We start from the raw sequence: 23,169 nt of genomic DNA, 5'->3' as shown, positions 1-23,169 counted from the left end.
CAAAACATGCGACACAAGCTAAACATGTGTCGCAAAAATAGAAACGGTGTCTAAAATAGAAATATCATAAAGCTAGGGTGCTATGATCGGTCAGGTTGCCTTGTGTGCTCTGACTGCTCAGTTGGACCCTGGGTCCTCTGGTTGGTCAGGTGGCCGTACGTGCGCTTATTAATCTGAAAGCTGATGTGCTCTTCATGGGCCGTACGTGCGCTGATTAATCTGAAAGCTGATGTGCTCTCTTGATCGACCGGGTGGCTTGGGGTGCTCTGATTGGTCAGGAGGCTGCTGTGTGCACTGGCTGGTCAAGTGCCTTACTACACCGTGCCTTCACAAAACATGCAACGCAAGCTAAACATGTGTTGCAGAAATAGAAACTGTGTCTAAAATCTAAATGTCACGAAAAAAATCGAAAATGTGAAGTGCACGCAAAACATGCGACACAAGCTAAACATGTGTCGCAAACATAGAAACGGTGTCTAAAATAGAAATGTCACAAAAAAATTTGAAAATGTGAAGTGTGCACCAAAACATGCGACACAAGCTAAACATGTGTCGCAAAAATAGAAACAATGTCTAAAATAGAAATGTCATAAAAAAAATCGAAAATGTGAAGTGCACGCAAAACATGCGACACAAGCTAAACATGTGTCGCAAAAATAGAAACGGTGTGTAAAATCTAAATGTCATGAAAAAAAATCGAAAATGTGAAGTGCACGCAAAACATGCGACACAAGCTAAACATGTGTCGCAAAAATAGAAACGGTGTCTAAAATAGAAATATCATAAAGCTAGGGTGCTATGATCGGTCAGGTTGCCTTGTGTGCTCTGACTGGTCAGTTGGACCCTGGGTCCTCTGGTTGGTCAGGTGGCCGTACGTGCGCTTATTAATCTGAAAGCTGATGTGCTCTTCATGGGCCGTACGTGCGCTGATTAATCTGAAAGCTGATGTGCTTTCTTGATCGACCGGGTGGCTTGGGGTGCTCTGATTGGTCAGGAGGCTGCTGTGTGCACTGGCTGGTCAAGTGCCTTACTACACCGTGCCTTCACAAAACATGCGACGCAAGCTAAACATGTGTTGCAGAAATAGAAACGGTGTTTAAAATCTAAATGTCACAAAAAAATCAAAAATGTGAAGTGCACGCAAAACATGCGACACAAGCTAAACATGTGTCGCAAACATAGAAACGGTGTCTAAAATAGAAATGTCACAAAAAAATTCGAAAATGTGAAGTGTGCACCAAAACATGCGACACAAGCTAAACATGTGTCGCAAAAATAAAAACGATGTCTAAAATAGAAATGTCATAAAAAAAATCGAAAATGTGAAGTGCACGCAAAACATGCGACACAAGCTAAACATGTGTCGCAAAAATAGAAACGGTGTCTAAAATCTAAATGTCATGAAAAAAATCGAAAATGTGAAGTGCACGCAAAACATGCGACACAAGCTAAACATGTGTCGCAAAAATAGAAACGGTGTCTAAAATCTAAATGTCATAAAAAAAATCGAAAATGTGAAGTGCACGCAAAACATGCGACACAAGCTAAACATGTGTCGCAAAAATAGAAACGGTGTCTAAAATAGAAATGTCACGAAAAAAATCAAAAATGTGAAGTGTGCACCAAAACATGGGACACAAGCTAAACATGTGTCGCAAAAATAGAAACGGTGTCTAAAATAGAAATGTCATGAAAAAAATCGAAAATGTGAAGTGCTAGCAAAACATGCGACACAAGCTAAACATGTGTCGCAAAAATAGAAACGGTGTCTAAAATAGAAATATCATAAAGCTAGGGTGCTATGATCGGTCAGGTTGCCTTGTGTGCTCTGACTGGTCAGTTGGACCCTGGGTCCTCTGGTTGGTCAGGTGGCCGTACGTGCGCTTATTAATCTGAAAGCTGATGTGCTCTTCATGGGCCGTACGTGCGCTGATTAATCTGAAAGCTGATGTGCTCTCTTGATCGACCGGGTGGCTTGGGGTGCTCTGATTGGTCAGGAGGCTGCTGTGTGCACTGGCTGGTCAAGTGCCTTACTACACCGTGCCTTCACAAAACATGCGACGCAAGCTAAACATGTGTCGCAAAAATAGAAACGTGTCTAAAATAGAAATGTCACAAAAAAAATTGAAAATGTGAAGTGCACGCAAAACATGCGACACAAGCTAAACATGTGTCGCAAAAATAGAAACGGTGTCTAAAATCTAAATGTCATAAAAAAAATCGAAAATGTGAAGTGCACGCAAAACATGCGACACAAGCTAAACATGTGTCGCAGACATAGAAAAGGTGTCTAAAATAGAAATGTCACGAAAAAAATCGAAAATGTGAAGTGCACGCAAAACATTCGACACAAGCTAAACATGTGTCACAAAAATAGAAACGGTGTCTAAAATAGAAATGTCACGAAAAAAATCGAAAATGTGAAGTGCACGCAAAACATGTGACACAAGCTAAACATGTGTCACAGACATAGAAACGGTGTCTAAAATAGAAACGTCACGAAAAAATCGAAAATGTGAAGTGCACGCAAAACATGTGACACAAGCTAAACATGTGTCGCAGACATAGAAACGGTGTCTAAAATAGAAATGTCACGAAAAAAATCGAAAATGTGAAGTGCACGCAAAACATGCGACACAAGCTAAACATGTGTCGCAAAAATAGAAACGGTGTCTAAAATAGAAATATCATAAAGTTAGGGTGCTATGATCGGTCAGGTTGCCTTGTGTGCTCTGACTGGTCAGTTGGACCCTGGGTCCTCTGGTTGGTCAGGTGGCCGTACGTGCGCTTATTAATCTGAAAGCTGATGTGCTCTTCATGGGCCGTACGTGCGCTGATTAATCTGAAAGCTGATGTGCTCTCTTGATCGACCGGGTGGCTTGGGGTGCTCTGATTGGTCAGGAGGCTGCTGTGTGCACTGGCTGGTCAAGTGCCTTACTACACCGTGCCTTCACAAAACATGCAACGCAAGCTAAACATGTGTTGCAGAAATAGAAACTGTGTCTAAAATCTAAATGTCACGAAAAAAAATTGAAAATGTGAAGTGCACGCAAAACATGCGACACAAGCTAAACATGTGTCGCAAACATAGAAACGGTGTCTAAAATAGAAATGTCACAAAAAAATTTGAAAATGTGAAGTGTGCACCAAAACATGCGACACAAGCTAAACATGTGTCGCAAAAATAGAAACGGTGTCTAAAATCTAAATGTCATGAAAAAAATCGAAAATGTGAAGTGCACGCAAAACATGCGACACAAGCTAAACATGTGTCGCAAAAATAGAAACGGTGTGTAAAATCTAAATGTCATGAAAAAAAATCGAAAATGTGAAGTGCACGCAAAACATGCGACACAAGCTAAACATGTGTCGCAAAAATAGAAACGGTGTCTAAAATAGAAATATCATAAAGCTAGGGTGCTATGATCGGTCAGGTTGCCTTGTGTGCTCTGACTGGTCAGTTGGACCCTGGGTCCTCTGGTTGGTCAGGTGGCCGTACGTGCGCTTATTAATCTGAAAGCTGATGTGCTCTTCATGGGCCGTACGTGCGCTGATTAATCTGAAAGCTGATGTGCTTTCTTGATCGACCGGGTGGCTTGGGGTGCTCTGATTGGTCAGGAGGCTGCTGTGTGCACTGGCTGGTCAAGTGCCTTACTACACCGTGCCTTCACAAAACATGCGACGCAAGCTAAACATGTGTCGCAAAAATAGAAACGTGTCTAAAATAGAAATGTCATAAAAAAAATCGAAAATGTGAAGTGCACGCAAAACATGCGACACAAGCTAAACATGTGTCGCGAAAATAGAAACGATGTCTAAAATAGAAATGTCATAAAAAAAATCGAAAATGTGAAGTGCACGCAAAACATGCGACACAAGCTAAACATGTGTCGCAAAAATAGAAACGGTGTCTAAAATCTAAATGTCATGAAAAAAATCGAAAATGTGAAGTGCACGCAAAACATGCGACACAAGCTAAACATGTGTCGCAAAAATAGAAACGGTGTCTAAAATCTAAATGTCATAAAAAAATCGAAAATGTGAAGTGCACGCAAAACATGCGACACAAGCTAAACATGTGTCGCAAAAATAGAAACGGTGTCTAAAATAGAAATGTCACGAAAAAAATCAAAAATGTGAAGTGTGCACCAAAACATGGGACACAAGCTAAACATGTGTCGCAAAAATAGAAACGGTGTCTAAAATAGAAATGTCATGAAAAAAATCGAAAATGTGAAGTGCACGCAAAACATGCGACACAAGCTAAACATGTGTCGCAAAAATAGAAACGGTGTCTAAAATAGAAATATCATAAAGCTAGGGTGCTATGATCGGTCAGGTTGCCTTGTGTGCTCTGACTGGTCAGTTGGACCCTGGGTCCTCTGGTTGGTCAGGTGGCCGTACGTGCGCTTATTAATCTGAAAGCTGATGTGCTCTTCATGGGCCGTACGTGCGCTGATTAATCTGAAAGCTGATGTGCTCTCTTGATCGACCGGGTGGCTTGGGGTGCTCTGATTGGTCAGGAGGCTGCTGTGTGCACTGGCTGGTCAAGTGCCTTACTACACCGTGCCTTCACAAAACATGCGACGCAGGCTAAACATGTGTCGCAAAAATAGAAACGTGTCTAAAATAGAAATGTCATAAAAAAAATCGAAAATGTGAAGTGCACGCAAAACATGCGACACAAGCTAAACATGTGTCGCAAAAATAGAAACGGTGTCTAAAATCTAAATGTCATAAAAAAAATCGAAAATGTGAAGTGCACGCAAAACATGCGACACAAGCTAAACATGTGTCGCAGACATAGAAAAGGTGTCTAAAATAGAAATGTCACGAAAAAAATCGAAAATGTGAAGTGCACGCAAAACATTCGACACAAGCTAAACATGTGTCACAAAAATAGAAAAGGTGTCTAAAATAGAAACGTCACGAAAAAATCGAAAATGTGAAGTGCACGCAAAACATGTGACACAAGCTAAACATGTGTCGCAGACATAGAAACGGTGTCTAAAATAGAAATGTCACGAAAAAAATCGAAAATGTGAAGTGCACGCAAAACATGCGACACAAGCTAAACATGTGTCGCAAAAATAGAAACGGTGTCTAAAATAGAAATATCATAAAGTTAGGGTGCTATGATCGGTCAGGTTGCCTTGTGTGCTCTGACTGGTCAGTTGGACCCTGGGTCCTCTGGTTGGTCAGGTGGCCGTACGTGCGCTTATTAATCTGAAAGCTGATGTGCTCTTCATGGGCCGTACGTGCGCTGATTAATCTGAAAGCTGATGTGCTCTCTTGATCGACCGGGTGGCTTGGGGTGCTCTGATTGGTCAGGAGGCTGCTGTGTGCACTGGCTGGTCAAGTGCCTTACTACACCGTGCCTTCACAAAACATGCAACGCAAGCTAAACATGTGTTGCAGAAATAGAAACTGTGTCTAAAATCTAAATGTCACGAAAAAAATCGAAAATGTGAAGTGCACGCAAAACATGCGACACAAGCTAAACATGTGTCGCAAACATAGAAACGGTGTCTAAAATAGAAATGTCACAAAAAAATTTGAAAATGTGAAGTGTGCACCAAAACATGCGACACAAGCTAAACATGTGTCGCAAAAATAGAAACAATGTCTAAAATAGAAATGTCATAAAAAAAATCGAAAATGTGAAGTGCACGCAAAACATGCGACACAAGCTAAACATGTGTCGCAAAAATAGAAACGGTGTGTAAAATCTAAATGTCATGAAAAAAAATCGAAAATGTGAAGTGCACGCAAAACATGCGACACAAGCTAAACATGTGTCGCAAAAATAGAAACGGTGTCTAAAATAGAAATGTCACGAAAAAAATCAAAAATGTGAAGTGTGCACCAAAACATGCGACACAAGCTAAACATGTGTCGCAAAAATAGAAACGGTGTCTAAAATAGAAATATCATAAAGCTAGGGTGCTATGATCGGTCAGGTTGCCTTGTGTGCTCTGACTGGTCAGTTGGACCCTGGGTCCTCTGGTTGGTCAGGTGGCCGTACGTGCGCTTATTAATCTGAAAGCTGATGTGCTCTTCATGGGCCGTACGTGCGCTGATTAATCTGAAAGCTGATGTGCTCTCTTGATCGACCGGGTGGCTTGGGGTGCTCTGATTGGTCAGGAGGCTGCTGTGTGCACTGGCTGGTCAAGTGCCTTACTACACCGTGCCTTCACAAAACATGCGACGCAAGCTAAACATGTGTCGCAAAAATAGAAACGTGTCTAAAATAGAAATGTCATTAAAAAAATCGAAAATGTGAAGTGCACGCAAAACATGCGACACAAGCTAAACATGTGTCGCAAAAATAGAAACGGTGTCTAAAATCTAAATGTCATAAAAAAAATCGAAAATGTGAAGTGCACGCAAAACATGCAACACAAGCTAAACATGTGTGGCAAAAATAGAAACGGTGTCTAAAATAGAAATGTCACGAAAAAAAACGAAAATGTGAAGTGCACGCAAAACATGTGACACAAGCTAAACATGTGTCACAGACATAGAAACGGTGTCTAAAATAGAAATGTCACGAAAAAATCGAAAATGTGAAGTGCACGCAAAACATGTGACACAAGCTAAACATGTGTCGCAGACATAGAAACGGTGTCTAAAATAGAAATGTTACGAAAAAAATCGAAAATGTGAAGTGCACGCAAAACATTCGACACAAGCTAAACATGTGTGGCAAAAATAGAAACGGTGTCTAAAATAGAAATGTCACGAAAAAAAACGAAAATGTGAAGTGCACGCAAAACATGTGACACAAGCTAAACATGTGTCACACACATAGAAACGGTGTCTAAAATAGAAATGTCACGAAAAAATCGAAAATGTGAAGTGCACGCAAAACATGTGACACAAGCTAAACATGTGTCGCAGACATAGAAACGGTGTCTAAAATAGAAATGTCACAAAAAAAATCGAAAATGTGAAGTGCACGCAAAACATGCGACACAAGCTAAACATGTGTCGCAAAAATAGAAACGGTGTCTAAAATAGAAATATCATAAAGTTAGGGTGCTATGATCAGTCAGGTTGCCTTGTGTGCTCTGACTGGTCAGTTGGACCCTGGGTCCTCTGGTTGGTCAGGTGGCCGTACGTGCGCTTATTAATCTGAAAGCTGATGTGCTCTTCATGGGCCGTACGTGCGCTGATTAATCTGAAAGCTGATGTGCTCTCTTGATCGACCGGGTGGCTTGGGGTGCTCTGATTGGTCAGGAGGCTGCTGTGTGCACTGGCTGGTCAAGTGCCTTACTACACCGTGCCTTCACAAAACATGCAACGCAAGCTAAACATGTGTTGCAGAAATAGAAACGGTGTCTAAAATCTAAATGTCACGAAAAAAATCAAAAATGTGAAGTGCACGCAAAACATGCGACACAAGCTAAACATGTGTCGCAAACATAGAAACGGTGTCTAAAATAGAATTGTCACAAAAAAATTTGAAAATGTGAAGTGTGCACCAAAACATGCGACACAAGCTAAACATGTGTCGCAAAAATAGAAACAATGTCTAAAATAGAAATGTCATAAAAAAAATCGAAAATGTGAAGTGCACGCAAAACATGTGACACAAGCTAAACATGTGTCGCAGACATAGAAACGGTGTCTAAAATAGAAATGTCACAAAAAAAATCGAAAATGTGAAGTGCACGCAAAACATGCGACACAAGCTAAACATGTGTCGCAAAAATAGAAACGGTGTCTAAAATAGAAATATCATAAAGTTAGGGTGCTATGATCGGTCAGGTTGCCTTGTGTGCTCTGACTGGTCAGTTGGACCCTGGGTCCTCTGGTTGGTCAGGTGGCCGTACGTGCGCTTATTAATCTGAAAGCTGATGTGCTCTTCATGGGCCGTACGTGCGCTGATTAATCTGAAAGCTGATGTGCTCTCTTGATCGACCGGGTGGCTTGGGGTGCTCTGATTGGTCAGGAGGCTGCTGTGTGCACTGGCTGGTCAAGTGCCTTACTACACCGTGCCTTCACAAAACATGCGACGCAAGCTAAACATGTGTCGCAAAAATAGAAACGTGTCTAAAATAGAAATGTCATAAAAAAAATCGAAAATGTGAAGTGCATGCAAAACATGCGACACAAGCTAAACATGTGTCGCAAAAATAGAAACGGTGTCTAAAATCTAAATGTCATAAAAAAAATCGAAAATGTGAAGTGCACGCAAAACATGCGACACAAGCTAAACATGTGTCGCAGACATAGAAAAGGTGTCTAAAATAGAAATGTCACGAAAAAAATCGAAAATGTGAAGTGCACGCAAAACATGTGACACAAGCTAAACATGTGTCACAGACATAGAAACGGTGTCTAAAATAGAAACGTCACGAAAAAATCGAAAATGTGAAGTGCACGCAAAACATGTGACACAAGCTAAACGTGTCGCAGACATAGAAACGGTGTCTAAAATAGAAATGTCACGAAAAAAATCGAAAATGTGAAGTGCACGCAAAACATGCGACACAAGCTAAACTTGTGTCGCAAAAATAGAAACGGTGTCTAAAATAGAAATATCATAAAGCTAGGGTGCTATGATCGGTCAGGTTGCCTTGTGTGCTCTGACTGGTCAGTTGGACCCTGGGTCCTCTGGTTGGTCAGGTGGCCGTACGTGCGCTTATTAATCTGAAAGCTGATGTGCTCTTCATGGGCCGTACGTGCGCTGATTAATCTGAAAGCTGATGTGCTCTCTTGATCGACCGGGTGGCTTGGGGTGCTCTGATTGGTCAGGAGGCTGCTGTGTGCACTGGCTGGTCAAGTGCCTTACTACACCGTGCCTTCACAAAACATGCAACGCAAGCTAAACATGTGTTGCAGAAATAGAAACGGTGTCTAAAATCTAAATGTCACGAAAAAAATCGAAAATGTGAAGTGCACGCAAAACATGCGACACAAGCTAAACATGTGTCGCAAACATAGAAACGGTGTCTAAAATAGAAATGTCACAAAAAAATTCGAAAATGTGAAGTGTGCACGCAAAACATGCGACACAAGCTAAACATGTGTCGCAAAAATAGAAACGATGTCTAAAATAGAAATGTCATAAAAAAAATCGAAAATGTGAAGTGCACGCAAAACATGCGACACAAGCTAAGCATGTGTCGCAAAAATAGAAACGGTGTCTAAAATCTAAATGTCATGAAATAAATCGAAAATGTGAAGTGCACGCAAAACATGCGACACAAGCTAAACATGTGTCGCAAAAATAGAAACGGTGTCTAAAATAGAAATGTCACGAAAAAAATCAAAAATGTGAAGTGTGCACCAAAACATGAGACACAAGCTAAACATGTGTCGCAAAAATAGAAACGGTGTCTAAAATAGAAATGTCATGAAAAAAATCGAAAATGTGAAGTGCACGCAAAACATGCGACACAAGCTAAACATGTGTCGCAAAAATAGAAACGGTGTCTAAAATAGAAATATCATAAAGCTAGGGTGCTATGATCGGTCAGGTTGCCTTGTGTGCTCTGACTGGTCAGTTGGACCCTGGGTCCTCTGGTTGGTCAGGTGGCCGTACGTGCGCTTATTAATCTGAAAGCTGATGTGCTCTTCATGGGCCGTACGTGCGCTGATTAATCTGAAAGCTGATGTGCTCTCTTGATCGACCGGGTGGCTTGGGGTGCTCTGATTGGTCAGGAGGCTGCTGTGTGCACTGGCTGGTCAAGTGCCTTACTACACCGTGCCTTCACAAAACATGCGACGCAAGCTAAACATGTGTCGCAAAAATAGAAACGTGTCTAAAATAGAAATGTCATTAAAAAAATCGAAAATGTGAAGTGCACGCAAAACATGCGACACAAGCTAAACATGTGTCGCAAAAATAGAAACGGTGTCTAAAATCTAAATGTCATAAAAAAAATCGAAAATGTGAAGTGCACGCAAAACATGCGACACAAGCTAAACATGTGTCGCAGACATAGAAAAGGTGTCTAAAATAGAAATGTCACGAAAAAAATCGAAAATGTGAAGTGCACGCAAAACATGCGACACAAGCTAAACATGTGTTGCAAAAATAGAAACGGTGTCTAAAATCTAAATGTCATGAAATAAATCGAAAATGTGAAGTGCACGCAAAACATGCGACACAAGCTAAACATGTGTCGCAAACATAGAAACGGTGTCTAAAATAGAAATGTCACAAAAAAATTCGAAAATGTGAAGTGTGCACGCAAAACATGCGACACAAGCTAAACATGTGTCGCAAAAATAGAAACGATGTCTAAAATAGAAATGTCATAAAAAAAATCGAAAATGTGAAGTGCACGCAAAACATGCGACACAAGCTAAGCATGTGTCGCAAAAATAGAAACGGTGTCTAAAATCTAAATGTCATGAAATAAATCGAAAATGTGAAGTGCACGCAAAACATGCGACACAAGCTAAACATGTGTCGCAAAAATAGAAACGGTGTCTAAAATAGAAATGTCACGAAAAAAATCAAAAATGTGAAGTGTGCACCAAAACATGAGACACAAGCTAAACATGTGTCGCAAAAATAGAAACGGTGTCTAAAATAGAAATGTCATGAAAAAAATCGAAAATGTGAAGTGCACGCAAAACATGCGACACAAGCTAAACATGTGTCGCAAAAATAGAAACGGTGTCTAAAATAGAAATATCATAAAGCTAGGGTGCTATGATCGGTCAGGTTGCCTTGTGTGCTCTGACTGGTCAGTTGGACCCTGGGTCCTCTGGTTGGTCAGGTGGCCGTACGTGCGCTTATTAATCTGAAAGCTGATGTGCTCTTCATGGGCCGTACGTGCGCTGATTAATCTGAAAGCTGATGTGCTCTCTTGATCGACCGGGTGGCTTGGGGTGCTCTGATTGGTCAGGAGGCTGCTGTGTGCACTGGCTGGTCAAGTGCCTTACTACACCGTGCCTTCACAAAACATGCGACGCAAGCTAAACATGTGTCGCAAAAATAGAAACGTGTCTAAAATAGAAATGTCATTAAAAAAATCGAAAATGTGAAGTGCACGCAAAACATGCGACACAAGCTAAACATGTGTCGCAAAAATAGAAACGGTGTCTAAAATCTAAATGTCATAAAAAAAATCGAAAATGTGAAGTGCACGCAAAACATGCGACACAAGCTAAACATGTGTCGCAGACATAGAAATGGTGTCTAAAATAGAAATGTCACGAAAAAAATCGAAAATGTGAAGTGCACGCAAAACATTCGACACAAGCTAAACATGTGTCACAAAAATAGAAACGGTGTCTAAAATAGAAATGTCACGAAAAAAATCGAAAATGTGAAGTGCACGCAAAACATGTGACACAAGCTAAACATGTGTCACAGACATAGAAACGGTGTCTAAAATAGAAACGTCACGAAAAAATCGAAAATGTGAAGTGCACGCAAAACATGTGACACAAGCTAAACATGTGTCGCAGACATAGAAACGGTGTCTAAAATAGAAATGTCATAAAAAAAATCGAAAATGTGAAGTGCACGCAAAACATGCGAAACAAGCTAAACATGTGTCGCAAAAATAGAAACGGTGTCTAAAATAGAAATGTCACGAAAAAAATCAAAAATGTGAAGTGTGCACCAAAACATGCGACACAAGCTAAACATGTGTCGCAAAAATAGAAACGGTGTCTAAAATAGAAATATCATAAAGCTAGGGTGCTATGATCGGTCAGGTTGCCTTGTGTGCTCTGACTGGTCAGTTGGACCCTGGGTCCTCTGGTTGGTCAGGTGGCCGTACGTGCGCTTATTAATCTGAAAGCTGATGTGCTCTTCATGGGCCGTACGTGCGCTGATTAATCTGAAAGCTGATGTGCTCTCTTGATCGACCGGGTGGCTTGGGGTGCTCTGATTGGTCAGGAGGCTGCTGTGTGCACTGGCTGGTCAAGTGCCTTACTACACCGTGCCTTCACAAAACATGCAACGCAAGCTAAACATGTGTTGCAGAAATAGAAACGGTGTCTAAAATCTAAATGTCACGAAAAAAATCGAAAATGTGAAGTGCACGCAAAACATGCGACACAAGCTAAACATGTGTCGCAAACATAGAAACGGTGTCTAAAATCTAAATGTCATGAAAAAAATCGAAAATGTGAAGTGCACGCAAAACATGCGACACAAGCTAAACATGTGTCGCAAAAATAGAAACGGTGTCTGAAATAGAAATGTCACGAAAAAAATCAAAAATGTGAAGTGTGCACCAAAACATGCGACACAAGCTAAACATGTGTCGCAAAAATAGAAACGGTGTCTAAAATAGAAATATCATAAAGCTAGGGTGCTATGATCGGTCAGGTTGCCTTGTGTGCTCTGACTGGTCAGTTGGACCCTGGGTCCTCTGGTTGGTCAGGTGGCCGTACGTGCGCTTATTAATCTGAAAGCTGATGTGCTCTTCATGGGCCGTACGTGCGCTGATTAATCTGAAAGCTGATGTGCTCTCTTGATCGACCGGGTGGCTTGGGGTGCTCTGATTGGTCAGGAGGCTGCTGTGTGCACTGGCTGGTCAAGTGCCTTACTACACCGTGCCTTCACAAAACATGCGACGCAAGCTAAACATGTGTCGCAAAAATAGAAACGTGTCTAAAATAGAAATGTCATAAAAAAAAATCGAAAATGTGAAGTGCACGCAAAACATGCGACACAAGCTAAACATGTGTCGCAGACATAGAAAAGGTGTCTAAAATAGAAATGTCACGAAAAAAATCGAAAATGTGAAGTGCACGCAAAACATGTGACACAAGCTAAACATGTGTCACAGACATAGAAACGGTGTCTAAAATAGAAACGTCACGAAAAAATAGAAAATGTGAAGTGCACGCAAAACATGTGACACAAGCTAAATATGTGTCGCAGAAATAGAAACGGTGTCTAAAATAGAAATGTCACGAAAAAAATCGAAAATGTGAAGTGCACGCAAAACATGCGACACAAGCTAAACATGTGTCGCAAAAATAGAAACGGTGTCTAAAATAGAAATATCATAAAGCTAGGGTGCTATGATCGGTCAGGTTGCCTTGTGTGCTCTGACTGGTCAGTTGGACCCTGGGTCCTCTGGTTGGTCAGGTGGCCGTACGTGCGCTTATTAATCTGAAAGCTGATGTGCTCTTCATGGGCCGTACGTGCGCTGATTAATCTGAAAGCTGATGTGCTCTCTTGATCGACCGGGTGGCTTGGGGTGCTCTGATTGGTCAGGAGGCTGCTGTGTGCACTGGCTGGTCAAGTGCCTTACTACACCGTGCCTTCACAAAACATGCGACGCAAGCTAAACATGTGTTGCAGAAATAGAAACGGTGTTTAAAATCTAAATGTCACAAAAAAATCAAAAATGTGAAGTGCACGCAAAACATGCGACACAAGCTAAACATGTGTCGCAAACATAGAAACGGTGTCTAAAATAGAAATGTCACAAAAAAATTCGAAAATGTGAAGTGTGCACCAAAACATGCGACACAAGCTAAACATGTGTCGCAAAAATAGAAACAATGTCTAAAATAGAAATGTCATAAAAAAAATCGAAAATGTGAAGTGCACGCAAAACATGCGACACAAGCTAAACATGTGTTGCAAAAATAGAAACGGTGTCTAAAATCTAAATGTCATGAAATAAATCGAAAATGTGAAGTGCACGCAAAACATGCGACACAAGCTAAACATGTGTCGCAAAAATAGAAACGGTGTCTAAAATCTAAATGTCATAAAAAAAATCGAAAATGTGAAGTGCACGCAAAACATGCGACACAAGCTAAACATGTGTCGCAAAAATAGAAACGGTGTCTAAAATAGAAATGTCACGAAAAAAATCAAAAATGTGAAGTGTGCACCAAAACATGGGACACAAGCTAAACATGTGTCGCAAAAATAGAAACGGTGTCTAAAATAGAAATGTCATGAAAAAAATCGAAAATGTGAAGTGCACGCAAAACATGCGACACAAGCTAAACATGTGTCGCAAAAATAGAAACGGTGTCTAAAATAGAAATATCATAAAGCTAGGGTGCTATGATCGGTCAGGTTGCCTTGTGTGCTCTGACTGGTCAGTTGGACCCTGGGTCCTCTGGTTGGTCAGGTGGCCGTACGTGCGCTTATTAATCTGAAAGCTGATGTGCTCTTCATGGGCCGTACGTGCGCTGATTAATCTGAAAGCTGATGTGCTCTCTTGATCGACCGGGTGGCTTGGGGTGCTCTGATTGGTCAGGAGGCTGCTGTGTGCACTGGCTGGTCAAGTGCCTTACTACACCGTGCCTTCACAAAACATGCGACGCAAGCTAAACATGTGTCGCAAAAATAGAAACGTGTCTAAAATAGAAATGTCATAAAAAAAATCGAAAATGTGAAGTGCACACAAAACATGCGACACAAGCTAAACATGTGTCGCAAAAATAGAAACGGTGTCTAAAATCTAAATGTCATAAAAAAAATCGAAAATGTGAAGTGCACGCAAAACATGCGACACAAGCTAAACATGTGTCGCAGACATAGAAAAGGTGTCTAAAATAGAAATGTCACGAAAAAAATCGAAAATGTGAAGTGCACGCAAAACATTCGACACAAGCTAAACATGTGTCACAAAAATAGAAACGGTGTCTAAAATAGAAATGTCACGAAAAAAATCGAAAATGTGAAGTGCACGCAAAACATGTGACACAAGCTAAACATGTGTCACAGACATAGAAACGGTGTCTAAAATAGAAACGTCACGAAAAAATCGAAAATGTGAAGTGCACGCAAAACATGTGACACAAGCTAAACATGTGTCGCAGACATAGAAACGGTGTCTAAAATAGAAATGTCACGAAAAAAATCGAAAATGTGAAGTGCACGCAAAACATGCGACACAAGCTAAACATGTGTCGCAAAAATAGAAACGGTGTCTAAAATAGAAATATCATAAAGTTAGGGTGCTATGATCGGTCAGGTTGCCTTGTGTGCTCTGACTGGTCAGTTGGACCCTGGGTCCTCTGGTTGGTCAGGTGGCCGTACGTGCGCTTATTAATCTGAAAGCTGATGTGCTCTTCATGGGCCGTACGTGCGCTGATTAATCTGAAAGCTGATGTGCTCTCTTGATCGACCGGGTGGCTTGGGGTGCTCTGATTGGTCAGGAGGCTGCTGTGTGCACTGGCTGGTCAAGTGCCTTACTACACCGTGCCTTCACAAAACATGCAACGCAAGCTAAACATGTGTTGCAGAAATAGAAACTGTGTCTAAAATCTAAATGTCACGAAAAAAATCGAAAATGTGAAGTGCACGCAAAACATGCGACACAAGCTAAACATGTGTCGCAAACATAGAAACGGTGTCTAAAATAGAAATGTCACAAAAAATTTGAAAATGTGAAGTGTGCACCAAAACATGCGACACAAGCTAAACATGTGTCGCAAAAATAGAAACAATGTCTAAAATAGAAATGTCATAAAAAAAATCGAAAATGTGAAGTGCACGCAAAACATGCGACACAAGCTAAACATGTGTCGCAAAAATAGAAACGGTGTGTAAAATCTAAATGTCATGAAAAAAAATCGAAAATGTGAAGTGCACGCAAAACATGCGACACAAGCTAAACATGTGTCGCAAAAATAGAAACGGTGTCTAAAATAGAAATGTCACGAAAAAAATCAAAAATGTGAAGTGTGCACCAAAACATGCGACACAAGCTAAACATGTGTCGCAAAAATAGAAACGGTGTCTAAAATAGAAATATCATAAAGCTAGGGTGCTATGATCGGTCAGGTTGCCTTGTGTGCTCTGACTGGTCAGTTGGACCCTGGGTCCTCTGGTTGGTCAGGTGGCCGTACGTGCGCTTATTAATCTGAAAGCTGATGTGCTCTTCATGGGCCGTACGTGCGCTGATTAATCTGAAAGCTGATGTGCTCTCTTGATCGACCGGGTGGCTTGGGGTGCTCTGATTGGTCAGGAGGCTGCTGTGTGCACTGGCTGGTCAAGTGCCTTACTACACCGTGCCTTCACAAAACATGCGACGCAAGCTAAACATGTGTCGCAAAAATAGAAACGTGTCTAAAATAGAAATGTCATTAAAAAAATCGAAAATGTGAAGTGCACGCAAAACATGCGACACAAGCTAAACATGTTTCGCAAAAAAAGAAACGGTGTCTAAAATCTAAATGTCATAAAAAAAATCGAAAATGTGAAGTGCACGCAAAACATGCAACACAAGCTAAACATGTGTGGCAAAAATAGAAACGGTGTCTAAAATAGAAATGTCACGAAAAAAAACGAAAATGTGAAGTGCACGCAAAACATGTGACACAAGCTAAACATGTGTCACAGACATAGAAACGGTGTCTAAAATAGAAATGTCACGAAAAAATCGAAAATGTGAAGTGCACGCAAAACATGTGACACAAGCTAAACATGTGTCGCAGACATAGAAACGGTGTCTAAAATAGAAATGTTACGAAAAAAATCGAAAATGTGAAGTGCACGCAAAACATTCGACACAAGCTAAACATGTGTGGCAAAAATAGAAACGGTGTCTAAAATAGAAATGTCACGAAAAAAAACGAAAATGTGAAGTGCACGCAAAACATGTGACACAAGCTAAACATGTGTCACACACATAGAAACGGTGTCTAAAATAGAAATGTCACAAAAAAAATCGAAAATGTGAAGTGCACGCAAAACATGCGACACAAGCTAAACATGTGTCGCAAAAATAGAAACGGTGTCTAAAATAGAAATATCATAAAGTTAGGGTGCTATGATCGGTCAGGTTGCCTTGTGTGCTCTGACTGGTCAGTTGGACCCTGGGTCCTCTGGTTGGTCAGGTGGCCGTACGTGCGCTTATTAATCTGAAAGCTGATGTGCTCTTCATGGGCCGTACGTGCGCTGATTAATCTGAAAGCTGATGTGCTCTCTTGATCGACCGGGTGGCTTGGGGTGCTCTGATTGGTCAGGAGGCTGCTGTGTGCACTGGCTGGTCAAGTGCCTTACTACACCGTGCCTTCACAAAACATGCAACGCAAGCTAAACATGTGTTGCAGAAATAGAAACGGTGTCTAAAATCTAAATGTCACGAAAAAAATCGAAAATGTGAAGTGCACGCAAAACATGCGACACAAGCTAAACATGTGTCGCAAACATAGAAACGGTGTCTAAAATAGAAATGTCACAAAAAAATTTGAAAGTGTGAAGTGTGCACCAAAACATGCGACACAAGCTAAACATGTGTCGCAAAAATAGAAACAATGTCTAAAATAGAAATGTCATAAAAAAAATCGAAAATGTGAAGTGCACGCAAAACATGTGACACAAGCTAAACATGTGTCGCAGACATAGAAACGGTGTCTAAAATAGAAATGTCACAAAAAAAATCGAAAATGTGAAGTGCACGCAAAACATGCGACACAAGCTAAACATGTGTCGCAAAAATAGAAACGGTGTCTAAAATAGAAATATCATAAAGTTAGGGTGCTATGATCGGTCAGGTTGCCTTGTGTGCTCTGACTGGTCAGTTGGACCCTGGGTCCTCTGGTTGGTCAGGTGGCCGTACGTGCGCTTATTAATCTGAAAGCTGATGTGCTCTTCATGGGCCGTACGTGCGCTGATTAATCTGAAAGCTGATGTGCTCTCTTGATCGACCGGGTGGCTTGGGGTGCTCTGATTGGTCAGGAGGCTGCTGTGTGCACTGGCTGGTCAAGTGCCTTACTACACCGTGCCTTCACAAAACATGCGACGCAAGCTAAACATGTGTCGCAAAAATAGAAACGGTGTCTAAAATCTAAATGTCATAAAAAAAATCGAAAATGTGAAGTGCACGCAAAACATGCGACACAAGCTAAACATGTGTCGCAGACATAGAAAAGGTGTCTAAAATAGAAATGTCACGAAAAAAATCGAAAATGTGAAGTGCACGCAAAACATGTGACACAAGCTAAACATGTGTCACAGACATAGAAACGGTGTCTAAAATAGAAACGTCACGAAAAAATCGAAAATGTGAAGTGCACGCAAAACATGTGACACAAGCTAAACGTGTCGCAGACATAGAAACGGTGTCTAAAATAGAAATGTCACGAAAAAAATCGAAAATGTGAAGTGCACGCAAAACATGCGACACAAGCTAAACTTGTGTCGCAAAAATAGAAACGGTGTCTAAAATAGAAATATCATAAAGCTAGGGTGCTATGATCGGTCAGGTTGCCTTGTGTGCTCTGACTGGTCAGTTGGACCCTGGGTCCTCTGGTTGGTCAGGTGGCCGTACGTGCGCTTATTAATCTGAAAGCTGATGTGCTCTTCATGGGCCGTACGTGCGCTGATTAATCTGAAAGCTGATGTGCTCTCTTGATCGACCGGGTGGCTTGGGGTGCTCTGATTGGTCAGGAGGCTGCTGTGTGCACTGGCTGGTCAAGTGCCTTACTACACCGTGCCTTCACAAAACATGCAACGCAAGCTAAACATGTGTTGCAGAAATAGAAACGGTGTCTAAAATCTAAATGTCACGAAAAAAATCGAAAATGTGAAGTGCACGCAAAACATGCGACACAAGCTAAACATGTGTCGCAAACATAGAAACGGTGTCTAAAATAGAAATGTCACAAAAAAATTCGAAAATGTGAAGTGTGCACCAAAACATGCGACACAAGCTAAACATGTGTCGCAAAAATAGAAACAATGTCTAAAATAGAAATGTCATAAAAAAAATCGAAAATGTGAAGTGCACGCAAAACATGTGACACAAGCTAAACATGTGTCGCAGACATAGAAACGGTGTCTAAAATAGAAATGTCACAAAAAAAATCGAAAATGTGAAGTGCACGCAAAACATGCGACACAAGCTAAACATGTGTCGCAAAAATAGAAACGGTGTCTAAAATAGAAATATCATAAAGTTAGGGTGCTATGATCGGTCAGGTTGCCTTGTGTGCTCTGACTGGTCAGTTGGACCCTGGGTCCTCTGGTTGGTCAGGTGGCCGTACGTGCGCTTATTAATCTGAAAGCTGATGTGCTCTTCATGGGCCGTACGTGCGCTGATTAATCTGAAAGCTGATGTGCTCTCTTGATCGACCGGGTGGCTTGGGGTGCTCTGATTGGTCAGGAGGCTGCTGTGTGCACTGGCTGGTCAAGTGCCTTACTACACCGTGCCTTCACAAAACATGCGACGCAAGCTAAACATGTGTCGCAAAAATAGAAACGGTGTCTAAAATCTAAATGTCATAAAAAAAATCGAAAATGTGAAGTGCACGCAAAACATGCGACACAAGCTAAACATGTGTCGCAGACATAGAAAAGGTGTCTAAAATAGAAATGTCACGAAAAAAATCGAAAATGTGAAGTGCACGCAAAACATGTGACACAAGCTAAACATGTGTCACAGACATAGAAACGGTGTCTAAAATAGAAACGTCACGAAAAAATCGAAAATGTGAAGTGCACGCAAAACATGTGACACAAGCTAAACGTGTCGCAGACATAGAAACGGTGTCTAAAATAGAAATGTCACGAAAAAAATCGAAAATGTGAAGTGCACGCAAAACATGCGACACAAGCTAAACTTGTGTCGCAAAAATAGAAACGGTGTCTAAAATAGAAATATCATAAAGCTAGGGTGCTATGATCGGTCAGGTTGCCTTGTGTGCTCTGACTGGTCAGTTGGACCCTGGGTCCTCTGGTTGGTCAGGTGGCCGTACGTGCGCTTATTAATCTGAAAGCTGATGTGCTCTTCATGGGCCGTACGTGCGCTGATTAATCTGAAAGCTGATGTGCTCTCTTGATCGACCGGGTGGCTTGGGGTGCTCTGATTGGTCAGGAGGCTGCTGTGTGCACATGCTGGTCAAGTGCCTTACTACACCGTGCCTTCACAAAACATGCAACGCAAGCTAAACATGTGTTGCAGAAATAGAAACGGTGTCTAAAATCTAAATGTCACGAAAAAAATCGAAAATGTGAAGTGCACGCAAAACATGCGACACAAGCTAAACATGTGTCGCAAACATAGAAACGGTGTCTAAAATAGAAATGTCACAAAAAAATTCGAAAATGTGAAGTGTGCACCAAAACATGCGACACAAGCTAAACATGTGTCGCAAAAATAGAAACGATGTCTAAAATAGAAATGTCATAAAAAAAATCGAAAATGTGAAGTGCACGCAAAACATGCGACACAAGCTAAACATGTGTCGCAAAAATAGAAACGGTGTCTAAAATCTAAATGTCATGAAAAAAATCGAAAATGTGAAGTGCACGCAAAACATGCGACACAAGCTAAACATGTGTCGCAAAAATAGAAACGGTGTCTAAAATAGAAATGTCACGAAAAAAATCAAAAATGTGAAGTGTGCACCAAAACATGAGACACAAGCTAAACATGTGTCGCAAAAATAGAAACGGTGTCTAAAATAGAAATGTCATGAAAAAAATCGAAAATGTGAAGTGCACGCAAAACATGCGACACAAGCTAAACATGTGTCGCAAAAATAGAAACGGTGTCTAAAATAGAAATATCATAAAGCTAGGGTGCTATGATCGGTCAGGTTGCCTTGTGTGCTCTGACTGGTCAGTTGGACCCTGGGTCCTCTGGTTGGTCAGGTGGCCGTACGTGCGCTTATTAATCTGAAAGCTGATGTGCTCTTCATGGGCCGTACGTGCGCTGATTAATCTGAAAGCTGATGTGCTCTCTTGATCGACCGGGTGGCTTGGGGTGCTCTGATTGGTCAGGAGGCTGCTGTGTGCACTGGCTGGTCAAGTGCCTTACTACACCGTGCCTTCACAAAACATGCGACGCAAGCTAAACATGTGTCGCAAAAATAGAAACGTGTCTAAAATAGAAATGTCATTAAAAAAATCGAAAATGTGAAGTGCACGCAAAACATGCGACACAAGCTAAACATGTGTCGCAAAAATAGAAACGGTGTCTAAAATCTAAATGTCATAAAAAAAATCGAAAATGTGAAGTGCACGCAAAACATGCGACACAAGCTAAACATGTGTCGCAGACATAGAAAAGGTGTCTAAAATAGAAATGTCACGAAAAAAATCGAAAATGTGAAGTGCACGCAAAACATTCGACACAAGCTAAACATGTGTCACAAAAATAGAAACGGTGTCTAAAATAGAAATGTCACGAAAAAAATCGAAAATGTGAAGTGCACGCAAAACATGTGACACAAGCTAAACATGTGTCACAGACATAGAAACGGTGTCTAAAATAGAAACGTCACGAAAAAATCGAAAATGTGAAGTGCACGCAAAACATGTGACACAAGCTAAACATGTGTCGCAGACATAGAAACGGTGTCTAAAATAGAAATGTCACGAAAAAAATCGAAAATGTGAAGTGCACGCAAAACATGCGACACAAGCTAAACATGTGTCGCAAAAATAGAAACGGTGTCTAAAATAGAAATATCATAAAGCTAGGGTGCTATGATCGGTCAGGTTGCCTTGTGTGCTCTGACTGGTCAGTTGGACCCTGGGTCCTCTGGTTGGTCAGGTGGCCGTACGTGCGCTTATTAATCTGAAAGCTGATGTGCTCTTCATGGGCCGTACGTGCGCTGATTAATCTGAAAGCTGATGTGCTTTCTTGATCGACCGGGTGGCTTGGGTGCTCTGATTGGTCAGGAGGCTGCTGTGTGCACTGGCTGGTCAAGTGCCTTACTACACCGTGCCTTCACAAAACATGCGACGCAAGCTAAACATGTGTTGCAGAAATAGAAACGGTGTCTAAAATCTAAATGTCACAAAAAAATCGAAAATGTGAAGTGCACGCAAAACATGCGACACAAGCTAAACATGTGTCGCAAACACAGAAACGGTGTCTAAAATAGAAATGTCACAAAAAAATTCGAAAATGTGAAGTGTGCACCAAAACATGCGACACAAGCTAAACATGTGTTGCAAAAATAGAAACGATGTCTAAAATAGAAATGTCATAAAAAAAAATCGAAATTGTGAAGTGCACGCAAAACATGCGACACAAGCTAAACATGTGTCGCAAAAATAGAAACGGTGTCTAAAATAGAAATGTCACGAAAAAAATCAAAAATGTGAAGTGTGCACCAAAACATGGGACACAAGCTAAACATGTGTCGCAAAAATAGAAACGGTGTCTAAAATAGAAATGTCATGAAAAAAATCGAAAATGTGAAGTGCACGCAAAACATGCGACACAAGCTAAACATGTGTCGCAAAAATAGAAACGGTGTCTAAAATAGAAATATCATAAAGCTAGGGTGCTATGATCGGTCAGGTTGCCTTGTGTGCTCTGACTGGTCAGTTGGACTCTGGGTCCTCTGGTTGGTCAGGTGGCCGTACGTGCGCTTATTAATCTGAAAGCTGATGTGCTCTTCATGGGCCGTACGTGCGCTGATTAATCTGAAAGCTGATGTGCTCTCTTGATCGACCGGGTGGCTTGGGGTGCTCTGATTGGTCAGGAGGCTGCTGTGTGCACTGGCTGGTCAAGTGCCTTACTACACCGTGCCTTCACAAAACATGCGACGCAAGCTAAACATGTGTCGCAAAAATAGAAACGTGTCTAAAATAGAAATGTCATAAAAAAAATCGAAAATGTGAAGTGCACGCAAAACATGCGACACAAGCTAAACATGTGTCGCAAAAATAGAAACGGTGTCTAAAATAGAAATGTCACGAAAAAATCGAAAATGTGAAGTGCACGCAAAACATGTGACACAAGCTAAACATGTGTCGCAAAAATAGAAACGGTGTCTAAAATAGAAATATCATAAAGTTAGGGTGCTATGATCGGTCAGGTTGCCTTGTGTGCTCTGACTGGTCAGTTGGACCCTGGGTCCTCTGGTTGGTCAGGTGGCCGTACGTGCGCTTATTAATCTGAAAGCTGATGTGCTCTTCATGGGCCGTACGTGCGCTGATTAATCTGAAAGCTGATGTGCTCTCTTGATCGACCGGGTGGCTTGGGGTGCTCTGATTGGTCAGGAGGCTGCTGTGTGCACTGGCTGGTCAAGTGCCTTACTACACCGTGCCTTCACAAAACATGCAACGCAAGCTAAACATGTGTTGCAGAAATAGAAACGGTGTCTAAAATCTAAATGTCACGAAAAAAATCGAAAATGTGAAGTGCACGCAAAACATGCGACACAAGCTAAACATGTGTCGCAAACATAGAAACGGTGTCTAAAATAGAAATGTCACAAAAAAATTTGAAAATGTGAAGTGTGCACCAAAACATGCGA

At 41.3% G+C, this 23,169-nt stretch overlaps 2 long non-coding RNA genes across 2 annotated transcripts in view; both read left to right on the top strand.

The window, feature by feature from the left end:
- The window catches only part of LOC110438668 (uncharacterized), a 129,603-nt gene that overhangs the window by 59,933 nt on the left and 46,501 nt on the right, over window positions 1-23,169 (top strand). The window lies entirely within an intron of this gene.
- LOC141375076 (uncharacterized) lies at window positions 3,879-7,552 on the top strand. The gene is made up of 3 exons (XR_012382219.1): window positions 3,879-4,716; window positions 4,909-6,015; window positions 7,111-7,552. It is a non-coding gene; the product is annotated as an uncharacterized lncRNA (long non-coding RNA).

The sequence above is a fragment of the Danio rerio genome, chromosome 6, assembly GCF_049306965.1.
Source record: "Danio rerio strain Tuebingen ecotype United States chromosome 6, GRCz12tu, whole genome shotgun sequence".
Lineage (NCBI taxonomy): Eukaryota > Metazoa > Chordata > Actinopteri > Cypriniformes > Danionidae > Danio > Danio rerio.
Note: the sequence above shows the minus strand (reverse complement) of the source record. Positions and strands in the feature narration are given on the sequence as shown.